The sequence below is a fragment of the Bicyclus anynana genome, chromosome 8 (genome assembly GCF_947172395.1).
Source record: "Bicyclus anynana chromosome 8, ilBicAnyn1.1, whole genome shotgun sequence".
In the NCBI taxonomy this organism is placed as follows: Eukaryota; Metazoa; Arthropoda; class Insecta; order Lepidoptera; family Nymphalidae; genus Bicyclus; species Bicyclus anynana.
This window is the reverse complement of record NC_069090.1, coordinates 3,792,875-3,805,467: the sequence shown is the minus strand read 5'-3', so window position 1 is coordinate 3,805,467 and position 12,593 is coordinate 3,792,875. Positions and strand designations below refer to the sequence as shown.

Genomic DNA, 12,593 nt, shown 5'->3' with positions numbered 1-12,593 from the left:
TTTAAAAACGTATATGCAAGTACTTGTGGCAGCGTTGCGAATCTAAGAGGATATCATTTCACATTATAATTTTATTTTTAAATACAATGGAAAATCACTATTTCAATATATAAATATTTTCAAATTCTAAAATTATTGTAACAATCTTTATTCTTATCTACACTAACAAAAGTATATTTAGTTACCCATAATACACTTTGAGTTTCAACATTATATAGCAAGTTATGAAAATAAACCCCCATTGCTTGGTATACCTGCATCATACTGTAACTGAAAGTTATTTCGTCAATCATCATCGCACCTTAAATACATATAGGTTAAAGTAGATGAAATATGTCACTCACGTAAGAACACGTGTTGTTTAAAACACATCAGACGGTATTGCAAACTTCTATCGTCTCTTCATAACCTACCTATTTTAGATATTTGTGCCAAGTGCCAACTAGTGGTTAATTACGTTCAAACATCGATGAAAAAGAAAATTGTAGGAAATAATATGTATTTAAAAAAATTATGAACGTTTATAAATATATCTCATAATCGGAGAAATATTCAAGATAGCACTTTTATTTTATTAAGCACAGAATCTAATTATTGACTCTAAAGATATATATATTGTATCTACCTTCTTAGGGTATCTCATTAGGGTTACAGAATTATATAGAACGCAATGTGTGGATGTGTTGCATACGATAAATGTTTTGGTTACGATGTAAAGTTATTACATTAAATACTTATGTGACTAGACAGATTTTATAATACGGTGCAATACATACCTACGTCAAACAACCTGCCTAGCTTTACACATACAAATCGGAAAGCTATGAAACCTGAAAAGAGTTCTTTTTCATAGCTTTTCATCGATATTTTTAGCACCCCGACATCGTTACCACCACTACGATGTCAATCAGCGGCCATCTTGGATAGTTTATTTGAAAAACGTATGCCGGCGGAAACGCGCGCAATTATTGCGCGGGAAATATTCGTTCAAGAACAGTAATTTTATATTAAAACGTGTATATTTTACGACTGAATCGAAATAGGTTCTCGTTGTTTTGAGTGTTTGTGTTTTTTTTTTTATTTTATTAAAAATGGCAGCTGGTGCATAGGTAAGTTTTAAAATATGTTTATGCATTTGTTTTGGTTTTCACGGTGCGATGCGCGTTTATTTACGGAGAAAGTGACTAACGTGGTGAATATTTTGAATGCCTAACAGAGTAACAAGCGAATAGCTTAGCTTATCTTGTTTCTAGCAGGTTAGAAGCTTTACAAGGTTTTAAATTTTAACTCGTGATTCCATTCCTTCATTTTGTTATTAATATATACTTTTTCATATTTATGAAGATGTAAACGAGTAAGCACTTCTATTTTTTTTTACGATGCCGGCAAGGTCGTTCTTGTGAAATTCTTTCGGCTTACAGTTTATGTTTGATCTTAATGAAACAAGCTAAGTAGGTATACCTACCTATTTTGTTGTACATGTCAAATCAAATAAAAACCCATTTAATTCGTAGTTTTGGAGATTTACATGAACAATTAAATAAAAAAAAATGTATTAAGAGATATTAATTTCTTAATATATTTTTTTTATTTCTCTTAGTCATCATAATTATTAGCCAATGGGCATACGGCCCGCGATCTAACCCGCGTTCCTGTAGGAAAAAAAAATCGGAATAGAAAGAACCGTAAGTTACTTCCTGCTATCTGACAGTGAAAACCCTATTAAAATTAGTCCAGCCAGACAGACAGACATACAAAAAATATGTTTTTATTTTTTTTTAATAATTACCGTAATATAACTTCATAATCATGCATTTATTGAAAAGTTAATTTAAAATAACAAACAGACATTTTAATTTTATTAATTTGTGCCGATCATATCTATGTAGCTTACATAAACCTATAACAATTGAAAATTTTAAAACCTCAATTACGGACCGGAAAGTCAGTTGATTTTTTGTGTTTATCTAAACGTTTATTCTGTTAGATACTATAGGACGCCCGCGACTTCGTCCGCGTGAAACTCGATGTAAACTTTGAATTACCCCTACCCTACCTCCACCCTACCTCTACCCTACCCTACCCTACTTCTACCCTACCCTACCCTATCCCCTTTTTCTGATTTTTTAAATTTATTAAATTTGTTAAATTTTTTTCTGTCATAAAAAACTTCTCCTGACAATAACAAAAAAAAAAATAGTGAAATCGATCCAGCCGTTCAGGTGATGGCGTAACTAAGGCATATATGGATTCATTTTTATATACTTATATTCATTGGCGTATCTAGGATTATTTCGTCGGGTGGGCCCGGCCCCTGACGAGCCGCTGAGGAGCATCAACACCGGACACTCAATATAGAAATATCGTTTACAATGTTTATGGATGCTGGCCTCTGTGGATGGGTCTTTGATTATATTGATTTTTCTTTGTATATTTTGTGTTTTAGCGTCCATTATAGAATATTAAATCGGTAGCCCAGAATTCAGGGTGGGCACTGGATCATTCTAGGGTGGGCACGGCCCACACGGCCCCCCCGCTATATACGCCTATGCTTATATTGATAAATAAATAATGAAATTAAATACAAAATTGTGCATGTGTGCACTCAGTTTTGTAGTAATAATATAATATAAGTTTGACATTTGATATCGACAAGTCATGTGAGCAAGATCAAGAAAATGTATGGGAATGACATTTCCATGCATTTTTCTAGTTTTCGAAGCGTTTGCGATCGTAGAAAGAGAATCGACGTGCCACTTGGCTATAGGGGCTGATTCTTTTGATGCGCTGTTCTTTTCTTTGCGCAACGCTACAATGCGCATTATATTCGGCTCACTGCTGAGCTCGAGTCTCCTCTCAAAATGAGAGGGGTTAGGCCAATTGTCCACCACGCTGGCCCTATGCGGATTGACAGACTTCACACACGCAGAGAATTAAGAAAATTCTCTGGTATGCAGGTTTCCTCACGATGTTTTTCGTTCACCGCTTAAGACAAGTGATATTTAATTTCTTAAAATGGATACAACTGAAAAGTTGGAGGTGTATGCCCTGGACTGGATTCGAACCCACACCCTCCGAAATCGGAGGCAGAGGTCATATCCACTGGGCCACCATAAATAAAATTTCAATTTTCAACCCTTTATCTAATAAAAATACACGCAACTTTTGCGTTTCTCGTGCTTTGAGACTATACATACGACTATGAAATTCCCTATATAGATCCTTATTGGCTTTTTTAAAGGAATTTTAAACATAAAGTTTTAAATTTGCGTACTTAGGTACCTACTTAATAACTTTTCTTATCAAAACTAGATATACCTATATCAGTTTCCTACTTACTGTTTTTCTTTTCAAATGAATGAACTTTTGTGTTTTTCAAGTATTATAATAAAAACATTACTTAAGTTGAGACACGAAAATGTTTTAAAAGTTAAAAAATGATAAAAAAAACCCAAAATTAATTACCTGCACTCTTCATCAAGTCATCAATATTCTCTTTTAGTGCGCTTTCATTTCAAACCCCACTCGAGTATATTTGCAGACATTCGGTTATTCTTCCCCACGTTCAACCACCAGAACTTTTAAACGGCTCAACCGATTTTCATCAAACATGTCGACGAACACTCACACATAAGTCACCTTTAATACTTGAAACTAAATTTAAATCGCTTTATCTTTTTGTTTCAGGGGTTAAAACACAACCTCTGGTAAAATAGTAATTTTCGAGATATCACGATAATGAAGGAAAGACGCAATTTATTGCTGCTTTTTTTAATTTGGTTATATTTAATACATATACATACTTTTTTTCCTAGGAAGAGAAATCCCTTCTCACCCTTCTGGACTTCTGCCAATTTAGACAGGGCGTCTGCTAGTATATTAAATTCAATATTCAAACTTTAACGAACTTTATGGAGAAAATTTCGTCGACAAGTTATTCGAATTTGAACTTTATGTTTAGAGGATGCACACAAAATTATTAAAAATGAAAATGTCACTAACAACGATGTTGCCATGGAAACGAACGATGTCACAGCGCTGTTTATTTACAGAATACGGGGATAATTCATCTTATTAAATGCCTTTGTTATTTTTCGCCATATCCGTTCGTCCGTCCGTCCGCGGCTTAGCGCAGAGACTATTACTACTTGAAAGCTGTAAATTAGTATGAGTATGTACATTAAAAATATTATTAGGGTCCCTCCCCTACATGTGAAGTGGGGATGACTTTTTTACTCGTACATTTCATAGTATGGTGTATCGTTAGGTCTTTGAAAAATATGAGGGGTACCAACATTTTTCTATTTAGGGATCTGTTTGTAAAATAATAAGCTTGTAGGAGTTAATTTTTGTTAGAGTGAAGTGTCCGCACCCTCTAGCAGCTTAGCGGTTGTTTAAGGATACGTGAAAAAACGGTATTTTTGTGCATCACATAAGTGCTAACTTAATCTACGGAACACTACACTACGCGTGGCTCGACACGCACTTGGTCGGTTTTTTTTTTTTGCTAGCTGACAACGCGCGGTTTCACCCGCGTGGTTTCCGTTCCCGTAGGAATACGGGGATAAATTACAGCCAATAGCCCTTCTCGATAAATGGGCTATCAAACACTGAAAGAATTTTTCAAATCGGACCAGTAGTTCCTGAGATTAGCGCGTTCAATCAAACAAACTCTTCAGCTTTATAATATGTTATCGCCGTTTAGTGTTGGTAAACAGTAGTCTGAGACGGATATGACGTCGCTCGATCTCGTGTTGGCTTTAGTGTGCTCGTGGCGTTTGAACCGTCCACATCTCTTGTTATGTAATTTCTTTATGGGTTACTTGGGAAAGGCGGGGAGAGTGACTTGAGTGGAAAAGGGGAGTGTTTGATATCAGTCAAAGGTACATTTAACCCTACTCACATCGTTCACAAGTACGTGACTTCACTCAAGGTCATTCTCTGCCATTCTAGGGTCTTATTTTGGTTACAGTTTGATTTGTTAATTAAGTTGTCCTGACAAGTGTTGTGAATAACCTTTGTTCGACATTAGTTTTCTTATATTTGTAATCACTTTTAAGACTATAATAAACATTAGTATAGATTTTCGGTATGAGACCATTGCCCTTACTAAAATACCATTAGAGTGACAGCGACAAGATTTCTATAGCAACGATACACGTGTCTACATAATAGTGTCCTCGTTGTACTATTGATTGTAGTTGTCCTTTCAGTAATATAGTACTCCTAGGAATTACGTATAGGTACACAGAAAACCTTGGCTGAGTTTGTTGTGGGCTCTTCTCGGACCAAGGCGCGTTTGGAACCCTCGTAATTTTAGTTTTAATTTTTCAACTATTATTACCACCGTTAAATTAAATTAAATTATGACATAATCTTGACCTTTCAAAAGTGCTTGTAAACTAAGCCTAATTGAAATAAATAAATTTTGACTTTGACTTTAAAGATTTATCAGTGTCAGACAGGTCTCCCTATTTTCATGGTTGAAATATGTATTTTTTTCAAAGTAGGCTTTCAGAAATTGGCATTCCGTATAATATGTCAGTTATTTTGTTTAAGCTTGAAACTATTACAAATCTTGACAATTACTCCGGTTATTTAAATATCCAAGGTTGCCTTATTTTATGTGTTCATTTGACCAGATTACATTATGAGAAAGATCAATTTTAGAAATCAAATTTGAAAATTACAGACAGACAGATGCAGACTTACAAGTATAATGTAAAAGGTTATTGTTTCAAAACACACATCTGATGTTATTGTTTTGGATTACAAAAGAAAATTCTCACTTTACACTGAAATTCACGAGAATTTCATTAGTAGGTAAGTATGTTAACGAGGTCGGTGACCTCATTTTTTATATTGCTAAAATAATTCACCCTTATTAGAATTACCTACTTATTACCAGAATAATTAATTTCTTAGCCTTTAAACTTCACTACACGCGTTTATAAGAAAAAGAGCCTTGACACAGAATTTTCTTTTAGATGTAGCTACGTAATGTTACCCTTAATTAAGTAATTTATGGTATCTAATTTTATTAAAAAAAAATTTTGAAAAACCCTCCAAAGGTCATGAAATTATTAATTACACCCTCGATCAAGTCATCAAATATTCTCTTTCAGTGTGCTTTGATTTGAGACTTCTTATTGCATCTAATCGGAATCGTAACGTGATCGCCTCTCCTCCGGACTAGCGTGGTTTCGACGAGGTATGACGATGTACCTACGAATACCTATGCTACGAGGTTTCCGAGGCGTACGCCATACAGATCCAACACCACCAACTTTCTAACTCCGGGTTGCTTAACTAACTGGGAAATTTTGAAAAAGGAAAAGTTCTTCATAGTTTGACCCAAACCTCGAATTCAAGACGTCATGATGCGTCTGCATACTCACCACTTGACCATCGCAGTTCCCGCTCAAAAGACATTCAAATTGTTACCGCCTTGCGTTCTACTCAAAATAATGTCACTCAAAAAAGCTTTTGTACATTGTACCTAAGCCTAAACCTAGTTCTTTCAAGTCTCAATTGGTATTTGTTTCTTACATTGTTGTACTGTAATACTAGTAAATTAAGTAAAGTAAGTAATTTGTTAGCTTAAAAGCTTATTTGTAATCTATTTTGATCTATAACCTCGATTTACTATCTAGTTTTAAAGACTATCGAATCGCTAGATGCCTACAAAGTATGTTGATGGTTTTAGTGTAGGTATTAGGTACTTATATCAGTATTCACTATGACAGTATCTACAATCCACATCCATACTAATATTATGAATGCGAAATTCTGTCTGTCTGTTATCTTTTCACAGCTAAATCAAACAAAAAACTGGCGAACTGACGACATAAAGCGAGTCGCAAGGATTTGCTGAATGCAGCAGCTCAGCAAATCGTGATATCCGCATTCATACGAAGTTGATGGACGCGTAAGAAGCGTTTCGGTTCTTCGCTGATCCGCACTGCGAAGTTAATAGAATGCCCTTCCAATTTCCGTTTTCGCTACCACCTACAACATACCTAATGCTTGCTTATTGTAGAGCGGAGGTATCAGTGTCCCCTTAAGGTGTACCCTTAAGGTGTACCCTTAAGGTCTCAAGTTCACAAGTCCTGGGACCTGCTCGAGGTGTTTCCTCTACCACATAATAGCACCATTATTTTGTGGTAGAGGATCACTGTCGCTACTACCCTTCACGTCACAATAGGTATATTCAAGTCAAATGTGAAATAGACATTTTCTAGGCAAGCGCGTTCCACCATAGGCTGCAAGTCTATTTATAATCTATACTTACTGTCTAAGTATAATCGCATTAATTTAGAATGTAAAAAAAAATGGTTGGAAGTCCCTACAAAAGGTCTCTGTCCTGCAGTGGATGTCCACATAGGCGTAGGCGACCCCCCACCCTAGGAAATAATCCTATATACGCCAATGGACTTCCACCGTCTGCTATAATGATGATGAGTATAGATGGAGTTACGGGCGTATTCTAGTATTACGTAGGAGTTGTAGATAAGTAGCCAGTAGGTGTATTTGATGGACGTAGATGGATGCGTGTATTAACACTTTACCTATCCATTTCCACTTTCCAGACAACTTATGAGTTGTTTTGATACTTGCTAATGGTTTCCTGGAATCACGAGAACGTATCTGGAGTCTGGAGTTCTAAATGTAGACATATCAGTATACATGCCAAACGATAAGTGGTAATTTGGAATATGATAATACGATGCATAAGCTTCTTACAAAATAGTATAGCTTTTAGAACATTTGTGGTCTATAGCTGGTCGATTCTCTTTCTACGAACGTTAACGATTCCTTCCTCGATAAATGGGCTATCTAACAATGAAAGAATTTTTTAAATCCGACCAGTTGTTCCTAAGATTGGCGCGTTCAAACAAACAAACAAACTCTTCAACTTTATAATATCAGTATAGATTAGGGGACATCCTGTATACATATTGGCAGTATTAGTGTATAATACTTGCGGAGTCCAGGATATTAAGTGTTTGACATCTTAATTTCCCTGTGACGTAATTAGGTACACAATGTTTATTGATATTGGCACGGGCTTCATGTAGTGAATGATCGCGTCGATGCCAAGATTGCAGTTTTGGAAGACGTCTCAATACATCATGTTATAATTACTAGTACCTATAACTAGCGATCAGTGAATGCCCAGTGGATATGACCTCTTCCTCCGATTCCGGAGGATGTGGGATCCGGTCCGGGGCATGCACCTCCAACTTTTCAGTTGTGTGCATTTTAAGAAATTAAATATCACGTGTCTCAAATGGTGAAAGCAAAAATCTTAAGGAAACCTGCATACCAGAGAATTTTCTTAATTCTCTGCGTATGTAAAGTCTGCCAATCCGCATTGGGCCAGCGTGGTGGACTATTGGCCTATCCCTCCTCATTCTGAGAGGAGACTCGAGCTCAGCAGTGAGCCGAATACGGGTTGATAATGATGATAACTAGCAATCGCCCATGACTTCGCGTACATTCTAGTTAGGATAGACAAACTAGACAGATTCATTCATTTATAAATAGTAAATATGTACTACGTAAACTCGTCTGGTATGGTATTGTATTGTCATATTACAATGTCTGAGTATATAATATTATATGTATTTGTATAGTTTGAACTTCGATGTAGCTATCATATTAAAAGTTATTGCCGTAGCGTGCCTTGGAGGGGCCCTGAATCAAAATTAGTTGGGGGCCCAAATTAAGGGTAGGCAAAGCTTTCTCATAAAAGAAACAAAATGGTCGTTTAATTTAAATATGACAGTGACTTAACCTATATAATGTGTAGGATGTTTCCAACTTCGGGAAAAAACCGGCCAAATGCGTGTCGGGCCACGCGCAGTAAAGGGTTCCGTAGATTAAGTTAGTACTTTGATCCTCTATGTAATGCACCAAAATACCGATAACCCGATGGAATAGACGATAAAAAATAAAACCTCACTTTGCATGTAAGGAAGGAACCCCAAAAACCATTTTATAGACGAAAATAATATACATACCCATACCAAATTTCATCTTTCTAGTTTTAATAGACTCTGAGTTAGCTTACTGACAACTTTATTTTTTTAATTGACAATGGAAATAGTATGCAATTTTCGATTTCCAACTACGTTTTTTAAGTTGATCGACTATTGCTCTTTAAATTTATTATTTATTTATTATTTATTATAGCCTGGTTATTTATTTATTACTATTATTATATATGCATATATATATATATATATTTTAATTTATAACCCATCCCATTTCCGGGCAAAGGCCTCCCCCAAACTCCTCCAAAGTTTTTGATTTGTCTTTTGGTGCCATGTAGGGCCCATGTACTCTACTAGGTCGTCTCTCCATCTACATAATGGTCTTCCTTTTCTTCTCTTGTTATATCTTGGGCACCAAGCATTAATTTCTGTAGACCACCTGTTGTCCTTCCTTCGCATTATATGTATGTCCTGCCCAATTCCATTTATTTTTCATGGCCATAGTTATTGCGTCTTTTGTTTGAAGTTTCCTTTTGATTTCTTCTTTTGTATATTTATCTAAAAGACGAATATTTAATATTGCTCTTTCCATTTTCCTTTGTGCAACTTTCATTTTAATTGCAGTTTTCTTTGTTAATGACCATGTTTGTGAGCCATAGGTAAGTATGGGTAAAATACAATAGTTGAAAACTCTTCCTTTCATCTCCACTTTAATTTTTTTGTTATTAAAAATAAATTTTAGTGACCAAAATCTTTTCCAAGCGTTTTCTATACGTCTATCTATAATCTGTTCCATATTATTGTAATCGTTTAGTGTCAGAGTTTGTCCCAAATATATAAATTTATCAACTTTGTCTATGATTTTGTTATTGATATAAATATTGGTATTATTGTTGATAGTTGACATTACTTTTGTTTTGGATTCATTCATTTCTAGTCCTACTATAGTACATTGCTTGTTTAAATCTGTCACCATTTGTTGTAATTGTGTTCCTGACGAGCTAATTAAAATGATATCGTCCGCAAACCTTAGGTTTGTTAGATGTCTTCCATTAATTTTAACGCCGTAATTTTCCCATTCTAAATGTTTAAATATTTCTTCCAGAACACTGTTGAATAGCTTCGGCGATGCAGGGTCTCCCTGTTTTAAGCCTCTCCCTATGTTAAAGAAATCACCTGCTTTCTCTAGGATTATCCTGGCTCTACTATTTTTATAAATAGTTTGTAGAATTCGTACTCTCTTTAAATAGCAATTGCTAATTAAATGTTATAGTTTTCCATATATTACATATCCTACTTTCGTGAATTTTTCACGTATCCATAAACAACCGTTAAGCTGGTAGAGGGTGGGGACACTTGACTCTAAGAAATATTAACAAGGTTATTCTGCTCTGCAAGGCTCTGCCACTCGAGGGATTATTAGTAAAATTCTTCGTTGTCATCAACCCATATTCGGCTCACTGCTGAGCTCGAGTCTCCTCTCAGAATGAGAGGGCTAAGGCCAATAGTCCACCATGCTGGCCCAATGCGGATTGGCAGACTTCACACACGCAGAGAATTAAGATAATTCTCTGGTATGCAGGTTCCTTCACCGATTAAGACACGTGATATTCAATTTCTTAAAATGCACACAACTGAAAAGTTGGAGGTGCATGCCCCGGACCGGATTCACCCTCCAAGAGGCATCAGAGGCAGAATCGGAGGCAGAGGTCATATCCACTGGGCTATCACGGAAGTAAAATTCTTGGTGGGAATTATTATAGTCGATAGGCATTCATTGAATAATTGTGTTATGTCCTTTAAATCCGCCTCTGCCCCTGCATTCTGTAAAGTTATACTCACTTCCATAGCAACTACTTGTTAGTGACATTTTATTTCTGGCATCCCACAGAAATAAAGTTCAAATTCCAATAAAACTTTCTTTAAGCGTATCGACGAGTATAAAATAGTGGAATCACACCCCTGTGTATCAATCGTAGGTCAGTTTGAAGTTTATTTTGTTGCGGCCCATAGTTACAAAATGCTTTCGCGAAACCAATTTTTAGTATCAATCATACTTCAATATTTATCGATAGTGTAGTGACGTCTCCATCGATAATTAGGTTATTTTACAACAATGAAATTAAGCTACAATACGTAGTCATCCTATCAAATAATAGGGTGAAAATTGTTGATTTCCGACTATTTTCATCTAAAATATCAATATTTATAGCAAATTGCTCGAAAATAATATATTTCACGTCCATTGCGACTAGTTTTCGCGAAACGAAAAATATCAATGACATATTTCACGATTGGATTTGGACGATATGATTGGAATATCGCATGTCAAAATTTCGCAATTGACCTACAGATGTCCATTTGTCTCTGACAATGTAATAATTTCAATTCCTAATTGAGATTTTATGATAATATGTGAATAAAAACAATATACTATTTTTTATTATTCATTATATTTATTACGTAATGTTGTAGATGTAGAGCAATTATTTCAACCATTTGAATATCATCAAGAAACGTACAATACGAATACCATATATATAAAGCTGAAGTAATTGTATACAAAAAGTGTTTTACAATCGCCTGTTCACTGTTAGAAGAACAATCGGATAGTTTTATTCATTTCTTCGGAAAACAATAAAATATACTAGCCATATGTTTTTCCTCGTGCCTATGTTATGTCTTGATAAACTAGCCAGAAGTTAATCTATACACTAGCGGACTAGAGTACATACCTACCTACCTACACCTCCGACTTTGTCTGCAAGAAAATTGGTGTAAATTTTCAATATGCTATTTTCTTTTCAAAAATTAGAATGGGTATAGTGAGCTATCCTTAAAATATAGATATACAATATACATTTATTATATAATATACCATCACGGACTTTTTTTGTGAATCTGTATGCCTAGAATGCGACCAAAGACATATTATCTCATGAAGATAAATACACAAAATGTCAAGCAATGGCTTCGGAGTTGATGTCTCATCTCTTTCATCTCAACGCAACGAAAGAGAAAGCGATAACATTGACAAGTTATATCCTTATACCTTTCTCATGAATCACTCCACCTCTTGGTGAAAACTATACAAAAATCCGTTCAGTACTTTTCTTATACTTACTCCATTTTAAGCATAGACTATTAAAATAGGCAGACGGTATCTTGCTGTCAAACAACAGAAGCAACATAATGTGTAAGTTTAAAATGTATTGTCATGATATAGGGAATTAATGGCGGTCTTCATAATATGCATCTGTGTGCGTGCCGGCGTTTAAAAATATCCAACCCCAGAATTGGGGTGCTTCACTTTTTAGTTCAGGAGACGTCTGGAATTTTTATTACGTCTATGTTTGTAGGTATAATATTCGACTTATGTGTCTGAAAAGCATCAAGGCATTGAATCGATTATGTGAACCTTGCTGTCTAGCCGTTGATCGCTTAACCTCATTAACTTAAAACTGTAATTACTCTGATAATATGCACATGCTTAGAACATTTAGCACGGATGCTAAAACTAGGGTAACCAATAGATATTGTATATGTATGAATAAATTAAAAGAACTATAAACTAGTATAGAAGCCCTGCTGTTTCAC

The 12,593-nt window shown here is 35.3% G+C and overlaps 1 protein-coding gene across 1 annotated transcript in view; it reads left to right on the top strand.

Annotated features, from left to right (window-relative positions):
- Positions 1-950: 950 nt before the first annotated feature.
- Positions 951-12,593, top strand: part of LOC112052035 (anoctamin-4) — a 44,044-nt gene continuing 32,401 nt past the window's right edge. The window contains exon 1 of the mRNA XM_052882956.1: positions 951-1,109. The gene's annotated coding sequence lies outside the window, so the exon portion shown is untranslated. The remainder of the gene's footprint in view (positions 1,110-12,593) is intronic.